Source organism: Simochromis diagramma, unplaced genomic scaffold (genome assembly GCF_900408965.1).
Source record: "Simochromis diagramma unplaced genomic scaffold, fSimDia1.1 OVJJ01000079.1, whole genome shotgun sequence".
NCBI lineage: Eukaryota > Metazoa > Chordata > Actinopteri > Cichliformes > Cichlidae > Simochromis > Simochromis diagramma.
In genome coordinates this window covers 1,131,200-1,154,765 of record NW_024387075.1, presented here as the reverse complement: position 1 = coordinate 1,154,765, position 23,566 = coordinate 1,131,200, and the positions used below count along the sequence as shown (strand labels likewise).

Below are 23,566 nucleotides of genomic sequence, written 5' to 3'. Positions count from 1 at the left end.
TCTTTTGCCTTTTAAGCTTTACAGCACATTTACTGTACAGTTCAGAAAATCAGACCAAGTTAGCGACTGAGGAAAGTGAAACACATTTAAAGAACCAGTAACCAGATGGCACTAAAAATTCTACTGTATCCTTCAGTGGATGCATGCACTTTTACTGACTATTGGACAGCAAAGGTACAAAATGCAGCAAGGAAAATATGTGTTCTTATCATGTGCGACTAGCAAATGGGGCCGATTTCACGTTAGCACATCTATCTATCAACATAACAGCAGGAACACTTTACAGTTTCAACCACTCACACACATGGCAACTGTGCAAGGAGCTGACCTGCACATCAGGATGAGATCTGTGTCAAGGACAACCTGCAGCACCACCTGAGCTGCTGTTGTTCCTAAATGTGATAAAATCCTAGCACGTACTGAATTTCTGCCTCACTTCTTTTTTTTTTGTGCTTGGTCATTATGATAACTTTTCCACCATGGTGCCAAGCAAGAATATAACACAAGTGCTTACATGAAAACTCTGATCATTTGCCAGTGCCCTGCAAAAAGATTGACACGACTGTTTCAAAAAAGCCCTGCTTGAATACTATACTTTCTTTAGATGTATAACACATTTTGGGGTTAACTTGAAAGAAAAGCAGACGTGAAATAGGAAAGTGAAGTCAGAGGCTAAACGTGACATGATATTTGGCAGCAAACTATAATGCTATGTTTATAATCCCCATATATGAGTATCATAAAACAAAGGCAGTAGGATTTTAAGTATAGTTTTAAAGATAAAAGAGATTTTATGGGAATTTTGACCTCATTTGACCTTGGACAAGACATAGAGGTCCAAAGTAACGTGACATTTATTATCCCCATAAATCATTCCCTATATGCCTATATGTTATCAAAACCAAAGAAGATTATATATAAGATTATTATTATATTATTGTTGGCCTTAAGATCATGTATTTACCTTGAAGGAAAGGTCAGAGGTCAAATTTGACATCATATTTAAAATCTTTACATTGGTTCTTTCTATATGTTGGCAACACATACAAGTTATAAGGCTTTTTAAGTTGACCCTGAAGACCTTGATGGATGCAAGTCAAATTTTAATAGATTTACTAATATGACCCCACTCTACACCCCTACAAAGTTTCATCAGAATTTCCTTTAAAACTTTTTGAGCTATTGCATTTACAGATTACCAGTGAAACGCAAAGACTACAAAAACACAACCTCCTTGACAGACGTCATAAGTTGCTGACACTTATTAAAGATATATGCAAACTTTTTACCTTCATTTAAGTTTGCGTCAGTTAAGGCAGCTTGTTCATTGTGACGTCACAGCACTTTGAATGACTTGATTTTTCAGAGCGAGTCATACTAAATGAATTTGTTAATTATGCCATAAACGCCAGTTGAACTAATTCATTTAGTACTGCTTACTGGCACTCACAATGAACAGGTTGCCTGATTTAGCTATCTGAAGTAAACTGTTGTTAGTTCTTCTAATACAGTGAGGTTGCATTTGTTTTAGATACTGGTAGCTTATTAGATTTTACAGTTCTTCCTGGCTTATACTGATAATATGGCGTTGTTTTCCATGAAAGGTCAGTACTGATGACATGGCCTACTGTGGTCTGGGGTTATGTGGCGAGGCAATGTGAGAATTCATTGGTGTTCATCTGGTGTAGCTGATTCAGTTCAAATGAATTGAGTTTGGTCCAGGATGCTATTTGCTGGAATGCAATCACAGCTATCATCAGATGTTTTAGCCTTTTATTAGATTTTTTTTTTTAATAATAAACCACCAGCATTTGTAAACAGTGATCAGTGGATTGAAAATTAATTCTTGGCCTAATTAATTCTTGGCCTAATTAATTCTTGGTATATATCAGGGTAAATTCCTGATTGATATCAGTTTAAAAGAGAATCATTTTTCACTAACACTAGAGGTCATCGGTCTGCAAACCATGATTTGGAAATCTCTCATGTGAGCGCATGTGTTCCCAACATTCTTACAGCCTTTTCCTAGAAGCAAGCTAGCAGCGGAAATGGCTGTATTTTGTTCAACGAGTGTACACACTGTGAAGCACCAACACAAAGGAGAAGAGGATGTCTGAGGAGCGCTGGCAGAGAAATATCCTCCACAAAACAGATGTAAAGGGTGGGTGCAGGGAGAGAGGACAGTCAGTCAGTGCTTAAAGCGAGGATTAAACCAAAAAAAGAGGGCAGACTTAATTGAGCAAGTTCATTAAGTATTTCTAAGCTTAATTAATGACACGATTAAAAAGATGAGCCTTAATGGGCAGAAAAAAAATCTATTTAAAGTCACAGACATAGGGTATGTGAGTGTAATATCTGTGTGTAATCTGTACAGCAGCTTGTCTCCATTTGGTTTATGAATACACAGAAAGCTCATTTGTCAGCACAAATGATCAACCCAGTGTTGGCCTAAATATACAAACAAATGCAGCAAATAAATAAAAGTAGATTCTACTGCCAGAAGCTATTAGAGCTATTAATCTGGTTGCACTATTTAAGAAGTTCTATCAGGCCCTCATTAGTGGCCTGATCGCCTCTGTACTAATAAACCTCACACTTAAAAATTAATTACACTTATATTGACTCAATCTATCTCCAACTCTAATTATCATTTCACCGCCATCAGCATAATGCCGCCTGCCTGTCGAACTAATGACTTCCAAAGATGAGGGGGCTTCACTGGGAGTGGGCGTGCTGTATGACTGAAGGCAGTAGTTTTCTTTCCAAAACACAAGCCTCGGTTTCAAGTTGCCTCCAGTATTTTAATTCCCGTCAAGAAATAGCTGGATGAATTAAGCCAACACTAAAACTTTTAATCCAGAACTTTTGCTCATGCTTACTGGTAATAGTGTGTTAATGAGTAAATGCGTGGAATCCAGTCCAACAGCTGAATGAAAATGTGAAAAAAACCTATTGGACTTTTTTAATTTTATTTTTATTTTTTAAAAAGCCTTTAAGCAGGACTGATAAAGTTAAATATACTGTAATAAACCGATATTATAACAAGAATAAGATTAGTGTAAGACTTTGCTGTCTTGAGTGAAACACAGTACCAGCCCCCAAAAATTAAAGCAATACCTGTCAGTGATTCCCATTTAAAAAAAATGCAGTATAATAAAATGAGAAACCTCTGAGGCTGAAAAATTAAGTTGCTATGCAATTGCTGAAAACTACACTTCATCAAGTGACTACTTGAGGCACTAAATGTGACTCAATTACCATAAAGTACGTGTTAGAACGGCCACTTTTAGAGCACATGTTTATAGCCTATTATTAAAAAAAAACTGTTACAGTCTCTACAGCTAATTATTTGCCTGTTCATGGCAGCTGTATGGAAAGTGAACATTTACACAATTCACCCCTTTTAATTATATTGAGGCTTAACGTTATGTATAATTAAGAACACAGCAGCTTTTCAGTGACAGGTGGGTGTGGTTTCATCTTCGGTATACTGGAGTGCTAAAAGACAGTAAGGACTTGGCTGTATACTTTTCTCTGGAGGTACATCTTGCTCTAGGCCAGTGGTTCCCAAACTTTTTTTGCTGGGCCCCTCTTTGTTTTACAAGAAAAATGTCGTCGTCCCCCCCCGTGCACGCACGCACACGCACGCACGCACACGCACTAACACATCCTCCAACCACACACACCCATATTTTGCTCCATTGCGGTTTATTTTACACCTCAAACATTTAGTAAACAATTAAGCAAATACAAGTAATCTGCAATAAATTACAGGTAGTAATAAAATAAACTACTAAATCTTTTACGGTACGTCCACACCTACACAGGTATTTTTGAAAAAAGCTGTTTCGTCCACACGCAAACGGCGTTTCGAATCACCGGAAACTGAGATTTTTAAAACTCCTTTTTTGCGTTTACGTGTGGACGAGAAATACAGAGTTCGTCACACAACGTCAAAGGTATGTGCCTTTTTTCACGTCACGCTGTGCACCACGTTATTGTTTGCATGAGATGAATTGCAGAATGGCAGATAGAGACAAAATACTGTTAATCTGCAGATTTTACACGCAGTTACTGTCCCTCCAATTAGAAAGGCAGAGGCGTCACGGTGTGATTATTTTACGTGTAGTTGTTTTTTTCCTGTGTAATAATATTCAACATTGCTATCAATACATTTTTCAAAAAATGCCTCTCTGTGCAAAATGGGTTTAAAAACATAAACAACTGTGGGATACTGTTTGTCCGTGATTTGAACCGGGGGAACAAATCGTGGCAGGATCAGCCTGATATTATTTGTATCCAGCTGTAACTTTACTGTATAAAGAGCTAACATCTCTAGAATGTCAAGAGTAGTTAGTCATTACAAGAAGTGCTTGTGAACTAAAAATCACGAATGTGGGATACTGTTTGTCCGTGATTTGAAGAGCCCAGCACTGCTCCCAATGAAGGGAAAATCAATTCTGCAGGGGAGACCTACCTTGGCACTTGTGCAGGTGAAACCAAAGGGAAGATCTGCTTCACCAGATTTTCTAGTCTTTGGCTTAGAATGAAGTTGGTTTGGAAACATATTCAGCTATGCTTCCTCTCCTGCTTTGCGTTTCTGTGGGCGCCGCGTGCTAGCAGTGTCCAAGCGTTTTGTTTTTTCCTTTTCATACCGCCCCCCCTGCCATGGCTCTGCGCCCCCCTAGGGGGCGGGCCCCACACTTTGGGAAGGTCTGCTCGAGGCCTTTTTTTTTTCCATTTGCCCTGATAGATCTTGTGGTTTGGAGGCGTTCTTTGAGATGAGAAGCCAGTTGTTTACAGCTCTTGTTGTTTTTCTACATGCACCATACATATAATGTATGGTACTGATGGTTTTCCATTTCCGAATAAGATTGAGAAAAGAATAGCAATGTGTCGCTCTTGTTCAACAAACAGCAGGGAACATCCCATTTCAATGGAATGGCACCATATAGAAGACAAAGAAGAGCAGTAGAATTGTATTGTACCCTGTGCCACCTCCTTAGATTGTGGTTGCAGAAAGTGATTCCCCTTTCCTCCCTTCTGACACCAAAACCTTATATTTACTGTTTGAAGGTTCAGTTCTCAAGCCTCTAAAACTCTAGTCTCACTGCTGGTTTATACAAAGTATCTCACGAACACTTCACCTCTTTCCATAATCTTTCTCTCCCCCCCCCCCCTTCCTTTTTTTTTAACATTCAATAAATTCTTCTTTTTTTCCACTTTTCCACCTCTCCAGCTCTTCCCTTAATTGCCTCCTCTACATTTCATTATGAGAACCCACCACAGCGACCCAGAGCTCCAAGAAAGAAAGTGCCCTCCTTTAATTGTAAGTCTCTTGACCTCCTGCTAAACTATCTCATTGCTTAACTGAGCCTGTTGCTGACTCGTGACTTCTCAAGACATGCTTATACCCACAGATTTGCTATTTGAGTTTCCCATTACAGGCCTAGATTGCTTTCCAGTGGGTGGCAAGAATGAAATCATTCCACTCTGTGCCGTGGCTAACAGTCATATTCACGGTCGTTGGGTGTCCAAGGTTCCATCTCTGAATTAGGAGCAGGAATATCATTGAGAAAGATGAATGCTCGACAAATTCAAGTAGGTGTGAAAGGGGAAAGGCGAGCTTTGGAATTCTATGACAGAAAAATGAAAACTGATAAGAACATTGTTAGCCTTTTGATAATGAAGTCATAGTAAGAAATTGCTAAATAATTATCATATTTGAAATATCTAATTTTCAGTACTTTTAATTTTGCATGCTGCAATGCCGCATGTAAAGAGAAAGAGAAAATAATTATATAATCATGCAACACAGGGCCTATGATCTGTCCCTGTGCCTCTTCAGATCCCTGAAGATGAGTTGGACTGTGCTCCAATCATTCATTGCCCTCCGTCAGAGGGGTGGGCAGGGGTGGGCATACTTGTATCCCCTTAGTTTGCTGCCTATATTTTGGGGTGTTCCCCACTGGATGGGAGGGTTGCTTCCCTAACCTTTAGGTGGGGTAATTGGCTCTGGCTCTTGTTCTGTCATTTACGCTTATGTGGAGAATGACAGTTCAGAGAACCCTGCCTTCTTGGATTTACCGAGCAGGGCACTGGAGAGTGCTCCACCGGGAGACTTGTGTTGGAGACACACACACAGGGCATAATATCGAGACCTGGAAGGGCGCAATTGAGAAAAACAGCCTGTTTGATGTAGTCTCCAGTGTTGTTTTATTATTGTGCCTTTGTGCCAATCACAGTTTGTCCATAAGGGACACCTGATCAAGCATCAGGGTGTTTGTAAGTGCATTTGAGACCAGGACACCTTAGTGCAGGTCAATCACTAATTTTGCATTTTCCCCCAGAGAACTGCCACTCACTGGATATTCTTCAGATTTGCGGTCACAAGCTTTGGACATTCGGGTGAAGTGAGGAAATGAGCTACCAACTGATCACCTGAGTTGGATATCAACTGAGATGTATCAGTTGGTGGGGGAGGATACTGGACTTAGAGAGGTTGTGCTGGGAGCATCTGGTGCAGGTCCTGGTGAGCACTTCAATTCCCACCTCCAGCAGTAGTTCAATAAAATTTCAAGTGAGGCTGGGACTATTGAGACTCAATGGACAATGTTTTGGATCTCCATATTAACCAAAGGGTGGTTGATGCTTGTTATGGTGATAATCACCAAACCTGATGGTGGGCACCATAGCTGATGGGAGCCATTAGCCTAAGAGAGTCTTATTGGGCTTGGTAAGTATTTGGGACTATGAAAGTGGGTTTAGGATGGAACAAGACTTTCAGCTGGCCACTAATTGATTCTGGCAAATCATCAGGTGACTCAGGAAAGTGGTGCTCTGTTCAAATGGTGTACAGTGGGAGTTGGGTGCTACTGACTTCAGCTGAGGATAAAGTTGGGTGGTAGACGAAATGCTACGAGGATCTCGTTAACCCCATTTACGTACCTTCCTTGGAGGAAGCGTCTTCAGAGACTGTTGTGCATTAAGAACTGTTCTTCTGCACACCTTGATTGTAAGGAGAGGTCATTTGTAGTCTTCCTATCACCTCAAAGCAGCATGGCTTTTCTCCTCTGACTTCTGACATTAACAAAGAATTTTCTACCAGATAACATTATTTTTGGCCCATTCTCTGTAAACCCTAGACATTTTCCTGCTTGTGCAGGTAAATCCCTGGAGATTAGTGCGTTGTGTAGTACTCACACCAACCTATCTCGCTCCAAGAATCATGCTACCTGCACAGAAGTCACTTAAAATCACCTTACTTCCTCATTCTGATGCTCAGTTTGAGCAGTTTGTCTTGCACTGATCGTCTGCCATGTGATTGCCATATTAGGTGTTTGCACTGTAAAGCAGTTCAGTAGATGTTTCCAATGAAGTGGCCGGTGAGTGTGTTTAAAATGTTGAGTGGTCACTTAGAATAAGAAAACACTACATAAAAGTCATAATGTTCTCATGCTGCCAGAACTGAACTGTTATTGTTTCTTAACAGCTGTGACACAATACATGATGCAACATATCACTCATCAAGTTTAAGGAATAATGACACATACATTATTGATTATTAAAGACTATTAATTATATTTTAAGTTTTTAAGGGTAATTAAACTACTAAAGATGCATTAATTATAAATTAACATTTTTTTTCAAGATCGTTACCAAAAAAAGGGCCTTATAAGTAAAATCTTTCTTTTTACAGTTGGTTCAGTTAGCCACAGCTTCCAATCCACCTTATTCCTAGCATCCTCTTCAAAGATGTTGAACAGCTCTGGTCTGCAGCAATCAATCTATGCCCAACAGGTGCTGATATCACAGAGGGAAAGAGATTATGCACAATATAAAGGAGCCTTCCTGAAAACAACATCTATTAGCTCTGACAGAGGAACGCAGGGGTATCCAGATAATGGAGACTCAACATCTTCTTCTATATTCTCTCTCTTCAACATCCTTCATCTCATAGGAAGAAAAATGCCTCCTCCCTCTTTCTCCTGCTGCAGTGTGTGTGTGTGTGTGTGTGTGTGTGTGTGTGTGTGTGTGTGCGTCTGTCTGTCTGTCTTGCTTCCATTTATATGAATGCACAGCAGCAGGCTTAAATGCAGAGTTAGAAGTCCACTGGCAGCCTGCAAGGAAGTGCTGAGCAGGCCAAAAATGCAGCTAAGAAGGAATTAATGCCAATCCATTTACTCATACAAATGCCTCACTTTACTATGCATCAGAGTAACAGTAGTTCACCCTTGGCTGTACTCTCTGTTGGGCATTTACTGAACATCACAGATAATGACTGCACTTACAAGACAATAAGGACTTGCGCCAGGCAGTCGGCATGGATTAAAGACACATTAAGGGAGATTTTTACTGCCATAATGTATCTGCAGAGGGTTGAAGGGGTGGTTGATCAATACTGCTGACACAACACTTAATTCTGCCAGGTGGTTCAGGAGATTCCACGCTCTGGAACGAGCCTCCTCACATTTCAGAATGCTCAGGGCTGGAGGAGTGTGAAAGATGCAGGTAAGTGACCAGCGATTTTAGGGAAACTTACGAAGCAGTTTTGGGGAAGGCAGGGGAGACCTGCTTCTATCTCACCGTGGATGTTGGGACGGTGAAAAGAAAGTCAGATACTTTCATTCACAATCATCATTACAAGCACGGCCTGATTAACCTTTCATTTCAGGCTTTCATTTTAAGTGCACCTGTGAACACATGGCTAAAGTGTTTGAGCAAAGACAGTTTGAAAGGTTACCTGCAGAAGCAGATGACAGCAGAGGACTGAGCTAATGCAGAGGTGCCATTTGTTTATTCATCAGACAAGCAAAGAAAAAAAAAAACAACCAAAAACCAAAAAACCAAACCTCAAGCAAACTGACAAAGTTTTTTTTTTTGCCACATTTTCTAGATGTAAAACAGCTGTCAGCGCTTAAATGCTCCCCTGGGATTCTTGGTTTTCACTTTAAAAGCATTCAACGCACTGTCTTCTCTCTCCAGGCATTACACCTCAGGCGCAGAAATACAACTCCATTTTCTTGTGTACACAGATATCCATTACCGCACGAGTCTGCTTGATGCCACTATAAAATGAGCGGGTCCTTTACCCAAGATGCACGTCCACTTCCAGTCAACCCTAATCCAGAGTCACACTTTTATAATATCCAAAAATAAGTGAGTGCTGTGAAAATATTTGCATTTGCTTTACCTTACACTCAGCTTTATACATGTACCTGATGAGCTGCTGGGTTATGTACTCAGATTGAATAAGTATAAAAATGATATGCTCTTGTAATGGGTTTAAGTATGGATATAACTAATTATAGTACTTCTAAATGGGAAGAGTCAATTGAAATGAGAAAAAAAGCTACAGGATATGAGATCTGAAAGTTAATCCCACAAAAGTGCTTATTTGAGACTATAGAACAGACTAAGACGGTTGGGTATAATGCGAATAGTTAGTCAGGCTTGTGCAGACACATCTCCAGACGGATGTTAGCGTCGCTGTGTCTCTGCCGGATTTTTAAATGAGCCAACGTTTGCTAAGAAATTAACAGGTGACGCTGTGTTGGTGTTGTCTTTTTAGCTCATTTCCACTTCTTACGAGTGGCTCAGAAACACACGTTTAAAGAAAGCTTTAAGCTTGTATTTAAAGCTGGGTTTTTAACATCCTTTTGCGTGGGTGAATACATTTATTAGGTACTGGCATAAAATTATGAAACTTATGTGCGATTCTTTAGGATGACAACAAAGCAGGCAATTAGTATCAGTAATATTTTTTTATCTGCTTAGATGCTAGTGTGGGCGTAGTGATGACTGTATATTTACTTTATTTTTAAGTAGAAGCAAAGTCCAATATGAAGTTTGGGGAATACAAATAATAAGCCTGGTAAGGGAATTATCTCTGTTGTGTGAGTTTTGTCTGTTATACAGTTTCCTAAGTATTAAAAAAATGCTATTGCTGAATACTGAATAAGTGAATAAGAAGCAAATAAAAATAGAAATATATTCAACTCACTGTCTGTGTTTCAACTGAATCAGTGTGTGGCAAACATTAACTGTCAGTTCACGCCATGTCTGGATGATTTTATCTATTTTCATCTGCTGAAGAGTCGTGGGGGCATGAACCTATCAGCACAGTGAGGGGGAGGGGAGGGGTGAGGAGCAGGGACGCCCTTGGCAGCTGGATGTGAGGAGCTTTCATAACAGAGGGCGGCACAGGATGTGCGACTCCCTGTATCTGAATCCATTACTGACACACACAGGTAGGCAGCTGACACCACTGTTTTCTCCAACCTCTGCTGCTGCCTCTGCCTCGCTGATAACATGACGCTTACTGCTGAGAGGCGAGATGTAGTGGCGGAATTACCCATGACCCATGCTGCTGGAAGCTGGAGGAGGGATGCATATCATATAGTGACGAATTCGATTTCACACGGAGGGTTGTGTTTAAAAAATTTCACTTATTTCAAACATGGCATTTTTTTTTCTCTCCTTTTTGTTTACATAACAATAAAAACAGACACTTCGCACTATAAGATCATTTCTTTTTTAAGTCCCACTCTTTCACAACACCAGAAACATCAAACACACACAAACTGATCAGTTTGAGATATGAGTCTTCATCCTCACTGAAATCCTGAGGTAGTATCCACAGTAGACTATGATCATTGGTTTTAAAAAGGTATATACATGAGAAAATTATGCTGTCCCTAAGAGAAATGAGATGAAATCCTGTACTTAGAATACTGTGCAAAACTCTAGAGCCACTCCTTATTTCTTAACATTTTATAGGAAAATAGGTAATAGCTGCAGTGGTTTATTGAAAAGTGCAAAATGAATGGAAGTGCGTTATATATAATTCAGCAGTGGATCAAATAATTCCCTCTTCTTTGGATTATGGGTGCCTTCTTTACTATTCTTTGTCAAGATGAGCACACATGGCTTGAGGTCTGGGTTTTGGGGAAGCCAGTCCGTGACTGCTATTGTTCCATTGCATTCCTTATATCCTGGTATGCTTTTACTGCATTGGCAATGTATTTATGATCACTGTCATGCTGAAAAATGAAACTGTTGCCAATCATGGTGGTTTAGATGGATGGTGGATGGTTTTCACATGGTGCTGCATGGTCAGTATGATGGTACTTTTCCCAACGTGAGTGGCTGAAATGGAACCCCAAATCATGATAGAGCCTCCACTCTGTTTTATGGCTCAAGGCATTCACTGCTGTGTGTCGGTCTGGATGCCTTCTGTACATAATGAAATGATTTGAACCAAAAATTTCCAATTGATTCTATTTTCACACCAACTGGAAACAGTGAGCTATTAGGACTGGACTGAAAGTGAGTTAAAAAGCAGTCCAACGAAAAACTCTGAAAGAGCTTAAGAAAGCCTGGAGAAATACTGCTAAAGACCACTTAACAAAAATGACAGGCAAGTCTGACTGCTTCAAAGGAAGATATTAAGAAAAACAAAGTGTTTTGCACAGTAGTAGTAGTAGTAGCAGCAACTAGTTATGAGGATAAAAAAAATAAAATAAATAAAGGTGGGAAAAATAAGACCTCGCAAAAAAATAAATAATCAAATTTCAACCTAGGCGTTTGTACTTCAGGGACAGCTTATTGCAAAATCTTGACACTGTGAAGGTTTGCATGGCATCATTACTTTACAGTTGTTGTACAAAAAAGGTTTTAAAATCGAAATCTGTGAATTGTGAGGGGGCCAGGAGGGACTCACTTTGTCACGGTTTGCGGGGCAAGTCATGTGTAAATTATTAAAGGACCCAAAGTGCTAGCACAGCTTAAGATGAGAGTGAGCTTTATTGAGGAGGATAGCAACCAACAAAAGGCGAGGGTGGCAAGAACAGAACTGACAAAACCTAAACTGGGACAACTAAGAATAAAGCTAACCTGAAACCTTGAGACACAAACGGAGGTGCAGGGAGCCGTCGATAGATGCAGGGGAACCAGAGAGGGCGATAACGCACACCAGAAAACACCAAATAACACAGACAAACCAGCAATGCACATGAGAAAACACAGGGCTTAAATATACACAGGGCAATCAGGGAATGGGAAACAGGAGGGAGACACGGCTGGGAGTAATTGGACATAACGAGACAAGGGGAAGCGAAACCAGAAACACTGATGGGAGACGCAGACCTACAAAATAAAACAGGAACTCATACATGCAAAGACACAGACTGAGAAACATGGACTTTACACAGAGGAAAACACAGACAGAAATGATGAAACATTAAACTGAGGAAGAACAGAACCAAAAACCAAAATATATCACAACAATACACAAAACAAAACACAAAACGCTTGATCGAAGACCCAGGATCATGACACACGTGCTGATTTTCATTGACTGACCCATATGGAAGTAAAATCAAGGGAAACTTTAGTTATTAAACTGTCAGTTGTAACTTTTTTTGTAGCACTGCTGAGCCATTTCCAACTCCATCCTACTGTACTCACTCGTGAAGTAAAATCAGTTTCAATACGTGTGGGACTTTTCTGTACATCCCGCATCTTTATCGTCACTCCCCAAAAACTGGTTTGGAAAACTTGAATAAGCTGTAGTTCTGTAGACAGAACAGTGTATCTGTATCTCTCCGCTGACTCACCACGAATACGCTGAAAATGATAACAAGCAAAAAGTCTTACTGAGTAGTAGGCCTATCATCCTGACAGCACGTGGAATAGACAGATGATGGATCAGCAATGGGAAACAGATGATAAGACAAGAACGAGGAGAAATAAGATGATTGAAGCGACAGCTTAGAAATCTGCACTGAAACAGACTGTGAATGAGACACTGATGTGGATGTGTGTGTGTGTGTGTGTGTGTGTGTGTGTGTGTGTGTGTGTGTGTGTGTGTGTGTGAGCCCCACAATGGTGAAAGACACATCAGGTAGAAGAGCAGCTGCTATTAAAAGCGAGTGAGGAGAACAGAAACGATCACATCATCCTCTCAGGAGATTGCTGCTGCTTTGTTTCTTTCAGTTTGTCAAAAACAATGAGGTCTCAACTACATATCCATACACTCCAGGTTTACCCCGTTTTTAATATGCTATCATAGCAGCATTGTATAGTGGGCCTGCATGTTGTTCGTGACTGAAGTATCTCTTCTTATAATGAATATCGTAGTCCAAAAACTCAAACAAACTTTTACACTTTGGGTTTATAACTCTTTTTTTCCTTGTGTCCTGGGGATTCTGTCTGTAGAAAACACCCAATAATCAGTGTCTAAATCCAAGGCAAATTTTCTTTGAAGCAACCCAGGGTATGCTATTTACCACGTCCAATATCATATGAATAAGAAAAAGACTGCTTTATTCTTGCCAAATTTCCTGTTTGGCAAAAACACTGAATTAATTAGCTGAAGAGCCTGGAAAAACACAGATACACAAAAGCATGCACACACACACACACACACACACACACACCACACCACATGTTGTCATAAATCTATACACGGTGAATCCTGTCATGTGGACTGATGAACTATTGTCTGATTGTACCTTTTACAAGTGCGCTTTTTTTCTCTGAAAGCAGCAATAATTAGAACATACATGTGGTGTATAACATAAACAAATAACTAGTAGCAGGAATATAATTCATGGCTCCTTTTTCAGTAAATACATTTCCCTTATTGTAGGGACTGAAGCAGCGTTTGGCTTATTGACTTTGTTTTCAGAATGCACTAGTGCACAATTAAAAGTGCACAGAACTAACACTTCTCAACAAGTAATTACAACTGAAGTACCTGTTTAAAGTAAAATCCACAGTAATAGCTGTGAGTAAGAGAAACAGCTACACAGTATTCTCCCATTCAAATGCTTCCTCTACTTGTCTATTTGTTATTTGAGTGTGTGTGTGTGTGTACAAGTGAAGCCTGCAGTCTGCCATAAATCAGCCATGGCCTGCAGATTTGAACTAAAGTGTTTTGAAGCCTAGAGCCTCCGAGCTTTGTGCTTTTCAGTCCCAGATGAAATACTCTCTGTTTCAAAACAGCCTCTATTTTATGTACGTATTTATTTATTTAAAATGTCAAAGTCACATACCCAGTAAATTTCTTAAGGCTACTAGAGCAGGTAGTAAAAAGTAACATACATACCTGCTTCCTTGGAGCGAACCTCAGATATGGTAGTTTGCATCTTAACAATAATGTGGGACAGGGTCTGGCTGAGAGTAAGCAACACAGCAGGTGTAAAGCTACAAAGGTGATCAAAGCGTCCCTATTAAAGACTGACTGACAATAACACAGTCATGCTGTTTTGAAGCAGAACTCAGTGGCTATAAAATGTATATGCATAGTGGATCTCAAGTTATTAATATAATATAATCAATCAAAAAATATATATAAAGAATTAAATTAGTATTTTTCTATTGGGCCAGTAGGTGTGCTTAAGGAATGCTAAGTGATGGTAAATTTTGCAACAGAAACCACAGTTGTCTCTTTCCTTCTCCCAGGTGTATTGGTATGCATTTTCCATATAAAAACCTTTTACCTGGTGAAAATACAACTGCAAGCAGAAAATGTACCCAACATAAATTTTTTACTGTCTCTGAGCCACGGGGTTATTCTTTATGATGAACCTTAATTAGCTGAAATCTAAATGGAGACTTCAACAGCTTCAGAGCTACAGCTCACTGCAGTTTACAGAAAAACTAAAACATAATGTCTATAAATTCAATCTGCACTTTGTGAGTAATTCAATTTCTCTCTACACGTTCTGCTGTTGCTTTCCCACGGTTTGATTATTGGTGCTAAATGGCACTTTTAGAAAGACATCCATGTTGATTGACGGATTTGATTCTGACGCTGACGTTGTGCCATTTCGAGTTGTGTGACACACAAAGATCAACACTAGAAACAGGAAAAATGTATAGTTCTCTTTTCCTAATGTCAGCCCTCTCTCAGACACATCTCCGAAAATGTGTCAAGGAGAAGACGGGTTGTTAAACAAACTGGTGGCATAGTTATCAACACGGCATCAACCAGCACAGGATGAAGTCTGTTTGGTGTTTTTCATGCCCTTCCGGAAAAACACTTCCTGCAGAGAAATTCTAATAAATGGTGTTACGGGATGTCCAGTCTGCCCAATCTTTAGTGGCCTAAGGCAGCAACCCTGATGGTTGTAGCCTTGTAAGTCTAGGCAAGTGAGGTAATAAGTAAGCGGGCTAATAAGTCCTCTACAGTGGCTTGCAAAAGTATTCGGCCCCCTTGAACTTTCCCACATTTTGTCACATTACAGCCACAAACATGAATCCATTTTATTGGAATTCCACGTGAAAGACCAATACAAAGTGGTGTAAACGTGAGAAGTGGAACATGGAAGTGCGTTATATATAATATAACGCAGTTATTTCTATTTTTTACAAAGAAATAACTGCAAAGTGGGGTGTGCGTAATTATTCAGCCCCCTTTGGTCTGAGTGCAGTCAGTTGCCCATAAACATTGCCTGATGAGTGCTAATAACTAAATAGAGTGCACCTGTGTGTAATCTAATGTCAGTACAAATACAGCTGCTCTGTGACGGCCTCAGAGGTTGTCTAAGAGAATATTGGGAGCAACAACACCATGAAGTCCAAGGAACACACCAGACAGGTCAGGGATAAAGTTATTGAGAAATTTAAAGCAGGCTTAGGCTACAAAAAGATTTCCCAAGCCTTGAACATCCCACGGAGCACTGTTCAAGCGATCATTCAAAAGTGGAAGGTGTATGGCACAACTGTAAACCTACCAAGACAAGGCCGTCCACCTAAACTCACAGGCCGAACAAGGAGAGCGCTGATCAGAAATGCAGCCAAGAGGCCCATGGTGACTCTGGACGAGCTGCAGAGATCTACAGCTCAGGTGGGGGAATCTGTCCATAGGACAACTATTAGTCGTGCACTGCACAAAGTTGGCCTTTATGGAAGAGTGGCAAGAAGAAAGCCATTGTTAACAGAAAACCATAAGAAGTCCCGTTTGCAGTTTGCCACAAGCCATGTGGGGGACACAGCAAACATGTGGAAGAAGGTGCTCTGGTCAGATGAGACCAGAGATGCAAAACACTATGTGTGGCCGAAAACTAACACTGCACATCACTCTGAACACACCATCTCCACTGTCAAATATGGTGGTGGCAGCATCATGCTCTGGGGGTTCTTCTCTTCAGCAGGGACAGGGAAGCTGGTCAGAGTTGATGGGAAGATGGATGGAGCCAAATACAGGGCAATCTTGGAAGAAAACCTCTTTGAGTCTGCAAAAGACTTGAGACTGGGGCGGAGGTTCACCTTCCAGCAGGACAATGACCCTAAACATAAAGCCAGGGCAACAATGGAATGGTTTAAAACAAAACATATCCATGTATTAGAATGGCCCAGTCAAAGTCCAGATCTAAATCCAATCGAGAATCTGTGGCAAGATCTGAAAACTGCTGTTCACAAACGCTGTCCATCTAATCTGACTGAGCTGGAGCTGTTTTGCAAAGAAGAATGGGCAAGAATTTCAGTCTCTAGCTGTGCAAAGCTGGTAGTGTCATGGTCCGGAGTCTGCGACTCCGTGTTCATGTTTAGTTTATTAGTATTCTGTGGTTTTGGTTACCTTGGGTGTTTGTACTCTTCTGTTTCATGGTTCATGTTCCTATGTTCTGTGTCCCCCAGTCTGTGTTAAGTTGGTGTGTTATGTCATTGCGTGTATGTGTTTCCTGTTTTATTGTGAAGGTCTGCGTCTTATGTGAGTGTTTTCAGATTGCCTCCCTAGTCTCGTCACGTTAATCACTCCCAGCTGTGTTCCCCACCTGTGTGTAATCTCCCTGTGTTCTCTGAGTGTATTTAAGTTGTGTCTTCTGTCATGGTAGTTGCTGGTTCGTCTGTGTTGTTTCCCCTCGGTCTCCCTGCGTCTCTCCATGTGTATTTCCCCGGATCTCCCTGCATCTTCGTTTCTGGTTTGTGTTGTTAGTTTACCCAGTTTAGGTTTCCGGTTTCATGTTCACCCACCATTGCTGTTTGTACCCACTCCTGTAAATAAATACTCACCTGCACCAGAGCTGCCGCCTTTTTGGGTCCTTCCTCCAACTCCACACGGCTTGCCCCGGCAAACCGTGACAGGTAGAGACAGACCCTAAAAGACTGGCAGCTGTAATTGCAGCAAAAGGTGGTTCTACAAAGTATTGACTTAGGGGGCTGAATAATTACGCACACCCCACTTTGCAGTTATTTATTTGTAAAAAATGTTTGGAATCATGTTTGTATGATTTTCGTTCCACTTCTCACGTTTACACCACTTTGTATTGGTCTTTCACGTGGAATTCCAATAAAATCGATTTATGTTTGTGGCTGTAATGTGACAAAATGTGGAAAAGTTCAAGGGGGCCGAAAACAATTTTTAATCTTTGCTGTAAATATTGTTCATTCTGTTGGTTTAACTTTAACATGGGACTTCACAGGCTTTGACTCACTGTTGGAGACGCCCTCTGCAAGCATTTATTAGAAAAACTGCACTTCCACAAGTACTTCATTTGGGTTGCATGCCCCAAAACATACCCAATATCCACTTGCATGGGCTTGACTTGAGCAGATTCCTACCACAGTGAACCTGATAGGTTTCCCTTTATAGCTTCGTGTAACAGATGTGTAATGTGGCATCGGTGGGACTCTGACTGGATCTTTGCCTCTGTGATCTCAGGGGAGCTCGACTAGGCCAGGCACATTCACCACAATCACTCAGTCTACCACAGCTGACCTACTTCTGCTCTCTCACTGACTGAGTAGTGATTATACCTCACATCTTGCTTCTATTACAGGAGAGTAATTATGGCTAATATTGTTGCTACAGCAATGCTATGCCCCTTCGGGTGACTGTTAACGACACAATAGATTTGGCTGCTGCTGATATTATGAAAACACACAATAGACGGAGAAGCGCAGCTATTGCTCCTATTTGTAGGTGCTGATTCTGCTCAGTCTTGCTGTATTTACGGTTCAAAAACACAATTTAAGAATGCAGCTCAGGTGTTGATTTTGAAATGATTGTGTTCACTGTGGCTTGAAAGATTTTCTCACCTAAAATGCTACCTGCTACTACACTGGAAAACATTTGTGAAGCATACTTGCTATTTACATGCAAACATTTATTCTCAACTTTATACCTGATGAGACCTACAGCCTACCTGCAGCCACCCACCTTCCTGCCTAGTGCTACTGGGATGATTGCTGGAAACATACAAAAAGGCCTCCATCCCACAGGCTCTATTTGAGTTCAACCAATTGCACAAACTGACTGTAAGAAAGAATAAATGAAGGGTTAAGACTCCTTTTACCGTTACTTACTTTCGTTGGTATTGCGGCTCTCTTGGGTTGACAAAGGGCTACCATTATGTCATCTCCCTTAGAGTCTAATAAATGGGCCACAATAGTTCAATCGAAGCACGGCAAAAGATTATAGATCAGCATTGTTCCCACTGCCAGCCTAATGATCAGCAGCCTATTGCAGAGCCTTTGTCAGCAGTAGAATGAGTGAGCTAATCTTGTTAATGGTCCGTTTCATTCCCTAGGACTGGTTTGTATAGACAAAGGGGCTTTAAATAGAGAGGATTTGAGTAGTGAGTCTAAACAGTGGCGCAGAGGACAAAGGCACTGACTCGTGCTTTTCTCATTTTGCTATCGGACCTAATCGCAGAGGAACCATGTTGCAAGCAGCTAACAGCGAGCTGTAAACCCATGCTAATGTATTCTGGGAAATAGAGAATGGGGATGAGAGGGGGGATGAGAGGAAAAGAGAAATTGGGAGGGAGGGAGGGGGAAGGAGTGTAATTCAGTCTTCATTTCCTCTACAAGTATGAAGCATTTAATTTTCTGTTTACATAATTATTGCTCCTCTTCATCCTTTTTTGATAGGAACAACACATTTAGCAGTTTCTGCTGTGTAGTTGTGTGCTAGAGGGCACAGTGTTTTACAACATTTAATTGGCTGAAAACCACAGTATCTGAAGCTATGATTAATTGCAAATGTGGAAAAGAAAATTGTAACAAGGAAAAGAAAAAAAAACTCGCTACTTGTTTTTGAAGCTTTGTAGCAATTATCATTTGAGGCAATTATTTTTAGTCTGTTCCCCACTGTTAGATGTAGCAGCAAAGAGAGACCCCCCCCCCCCCCCTGTGTTCAGCTCTATCACATCCACTCTTGTAATATAATTTAATGCACCAAGCGAAAATCCAGCATGCTGTCCTCATTCTATCATCTCTGTGATGTTTTTTTTTTTGTCTTCAATCAGTCTTGTGCCGGTGATACTCAACTATATTAAATCTGTGAAAAGTACTGTATACGCTTTGTTTAACAGATACTCTTGCTGGTAGCGCAGAGTGCTATGCAGTAGAGCACACAGATGTGAACACGGACAAACGATGCTGATGCAGTTCTTTAATATAAACTCTTTAATCTTTCCACCTCCCTGCTCCGGCAAGTGTAATTTTATTATGTAATATTATTGTGTGAGAATATAATATCTGCTAAGCAGATATTATACACTGAACATACTTTCTCCTCTCAGCTCCCAGGCACAAAACCCATGTACTGTCTGATTGCACCTATGTTAGAATATAGCAGGTAATTATCCAGTGAATTCACAGTGAGCAAATGGGAAGCATGTATAGTCTCCTGTGGTGTGCTGCAAGGAAGCAAGGGGACAGTCAGGTAATGGGCTAACCTTTCTGACTCTTGTGAAAACTCTTGGTCTCAGAAACCTACAGTCTTTAATGGGCATCTTGATTTTTGTCTATCTGTTAAGATTTATCCTCTGAAGAGATGTACTCAGATAAACGTAACCAGAAAATATACTCACTCTAGTTCTTAAGACGCAAAAAAAAAAGTCTCAGTACATTTCCTCTTTTCAATTCAACATAGCAGAAAGCTTGCAATTAGGGTCCTTTAGACAAACGGCCTATTGAATCACTTTCACACTGACTTTAACCTCCTAAGACCTGAACTCATTCACGGCATGCATTTTTAATTTCTCTTTGATATTTGGGCATTTTGGGACCTGATGAATGTAAAAACAAAGAATTACCAGATTTTTTTTTTACCTAATTTTTGTTTCTAAGAAAAATGAGAGCCACATAATGAGGATATTTCTTTAAAATTTTGATAGAACAGTAACAGTATAATGTCCTCATAAGTGGATATCAGCAGAGGTGGGACCAAGTCATTGTTTTGCAAGTCTCAAGTAAGTCTCAAGTCTTTATCCTCAAGTCTCAAGTCAAGTCTCAAGTAATGTCAGGCAAGTCGAGTCTCAAGTCACTGGTGTAAAAGTCCGAGTCAAGTCACAAGTCTGAAACTTTGAATTTCAAGTCCTTTCGAGTCTTTAAAAAAAAACGAAAAAAAGCATGTTGCAGTTATATGCTAAATGTAAATATTAGACCATGTAATTTTTAAATCTGTGTTTTTCTCAACACATGACAAAATAGTGAACTTAGAAAATATACACAAATTGTGAAATTGCACCTCTTTAAAATGCAGCTCAATTAAACCTAGCTCCAAGAATAATTTTCACCGACAGTTCTGAGATAAGCTGCATGTTATTCTTGGATGCGGTTGTAGGACCGGCTTTAAAATCGCATGACAAAAATATCATACATATATAAATAAATGATATTTTTTTTTAAAATATCATTTAAAAAAAAAAAAAAACTGCATCACCAACATAGCCTGGAAAACATTTGCTAGTTAGATGAAGTCAGCTATCTCATCGTAGCATATTTATATGCATATTTATAATCATACGGTTCTTGTGAGTGCATACACTCGTGAAGTTTAGTAACTTCCGGTCACTGCAACAAGCCCAGGTACAGTTTACCGACGGATGGGTGCAGGACCTTGAAATGCACCGTGTAGAACGAAAGACCATCGTACATATCATAAGTTTACCAGTCTCACAAATCGTCGTCATAAATACACATTCGTTAACCGTTTATTAATAGGACCTTTGAGCTCAACGGTAATTAATTAGTAGTGGAAATAATTTCTGGTAGTATTACAGAAATGTAGCAGTGACAATAATATTGTATGCTGTAATCGTACTGGGCAATTAGTGATACAAAACAACTGTTTTATCCTGTGAATAAAAGTATATGTTTTTGTCAGTGTACCATGGTAATAACAGAAGCGAAACGCAATATTGTGTCAGGACAATTCACTATTTATGCACAATAAACAAAGGAGCATAGCGCGACAATTTCTGTTCAGCGCCAGACTTGCTTGTAACCTATATCACCAATTATGTTAAGAAAAATGACGCATTAACTACAAGAGCAGACTGACCTGTGTGGAAATGCTTGGAGCAGACTAACCTGTGAGCTGGAGTGTTCTGGGACGTTATATTTGGTCTTTGAATGGCTGCAATCCAGTCGGCTCTTTGTTACTTCGGAAACATGGCTCGAACAATTTCTCTTCAAGACGTAATCCGATAACAACCGATCTCTTTACCCGTCGGCTTCCCGTGGCTGTCATGCGACCGGCTATTGCAGTTAATAATACAACAGCTTCTTGACATTTTTGTGTTTCTTTTTATAGCTGTATAACTGATTTTAATTGAAAGCCTGCGTGTGCTAGTACCGCTTGCCACGAGTTCCCAGAATCCTTTGCGGTTCTACCCATGAATGACGTCACATTTTCAATCTCTATATAATATGCATGTTAAATTTTATATTTGGGGTAAAATATCAAGTCTTTTCAAGTAAACTGGTTCAAGTCCAATTCAAGTCCCAAGTCATTAGTGTAAAAGTCCAAGTCAAGTCACAAGTCTTAGAACATTTTTTCAAGTCGAGTCTAAAGTCATAAAATTAATGACTCGAGTCTGACTCGAGTCCAAGTCATGTGACTCGAGTCCACACCTCTGGATATCAGGCCCTTGTAGAGCAAAATTTAGTAAATGTGGTGTCCACATATGTGGATGCCAGGTCCTAGGAGGTTAATGCATCACCTGAAATAGCTGTTTTCCACAGAGTTTAATCCTTTAACCCTTTAATGATTCACACCCATTGATATATTATCCTGTAAATATATCAAAAACCTTGTTTCACATATACAAGCTATGCAGTCAAGTCCATAAGTATTTGACAACAGCACAATTTTGGTCATTTTGCCTCTGTACATCACCATGGTGCATTTTAAACCAAACAAGCAAGATATGATTGAGGTGCTGGCTTTCAGCTTTAATTCAAGGAGTTTAACAAAAGTACTGAGTTAACTGGAGAATTACAGTCATCCGTATACATAGTCCCCCATTTTTTCACATGCAAGGCGTGCAATTTTAAATTAAGGAAGCCATTATTAGGCTGAAACCAAAAATATCAAAGGACTATCAAAAGCTTTAGGATTTGCCAAATCAAAAAACTGGTACATTCCCAAATGTACCAGTGGCCAGCTCAGAAACACCAAAAGGCCTAAAAAAAGAAAATTAAAAGATTGCAAACACTTCTCATGGGCATGAATGTTGTGGTAATTTGCCAGGGTGGAATGATTGTACACCATCTCCAATGACTTCAAAAAGAAAAAAAAGAATTATTTTCAAGACTGAATTTATTTTGGATTTTCTCCAATCCAGTGGAGTTGAAAGTACACATACAGGATCAAATATATACAGAAATTCTGGGGGTTCTACAATGTTTTTAACCTGACAAATTCCAAGGCCTATTAACTTGAAGAGAAGTATAGATTTGGATAAGTTGAGATAGTCTCTTGGAGCCATTTCTAAACAATCACCCATTCAAAGACCATCAGTTGAAAAAAACAACCAAAAAACCCAGAAAAAAAACAAATACTGAACTGAGAGGGTGTCGACTGAGAGTCAGTCCCCACTCCAAAATGACACTTTCAACATCGACTGAAATTTACAGCTGCCCACACGGACAAGCCAATTACCTTCTAGACGATAGTTTAACGGTCAGATGAGACAAAGACTGAGCTATCTGGCCACAAAGAGACATGTTTGGAGGGGTAAAACTAATGTTTTGTAGCAGCTCTCTGCTTGTTGGCAGTAGAATCATCCTCTGGCACTGTTTGTCTGTCAGTGATACTGGTAGACTGCACATAATGGATGGAATAATGAATGAGGACGACTACTTCCAAATGTTTCAACTTCACAAATTAATATCTAGATGACTGAAACTTGGACAAAATTGTGTGTTCTAACAGGACAATGGAGGCTTATATTTAGCCTCTGGCATCACCTTCCCAAAGCCCTGACCTCAACTCTACTGAACATTTGTGGACTACACTTAAAAGCCGGTTCTGTGGCAATAAACCAACCAATTTAAATGAACTCAACCAATTCTGCAAAGAAGAGTGATCAAATATCCAGCCAGAATTACGCCAGAAGGCTGTTGACAGCTACCAAAAGCATCTGGTCAAGGTGCAGTTTGCTAAGGGACATTTAGCCAACCAGTGTGGATTAGAAAAAATCTGAAATATATTCAAACTTGTGTACCCAATTCTTGCTTTATAAAGTCATTAAAGATGTATGCCGTACAATCATTCCACCCTGGGAAAACAACAGTTCAAAGCAATCATTACAAGCCCAGAATGACC

The 23,566-nt window shown here is 40.0% G+C and overlaps 1 protein-coding gene across 1 annotated transcript in view; it reads right to left on the bottom strand.

The window, feature by feature from the left end:
• LOC120742314 (protein kinase C-binding protein NELL1-like) overlaps positions 1–23,566 on the bottom strand; it is a 287,587-nt gene that overhangs the window by 38,656 nt on the left and 225,365 nt on the right. The window lies entirely within an intron of this gene.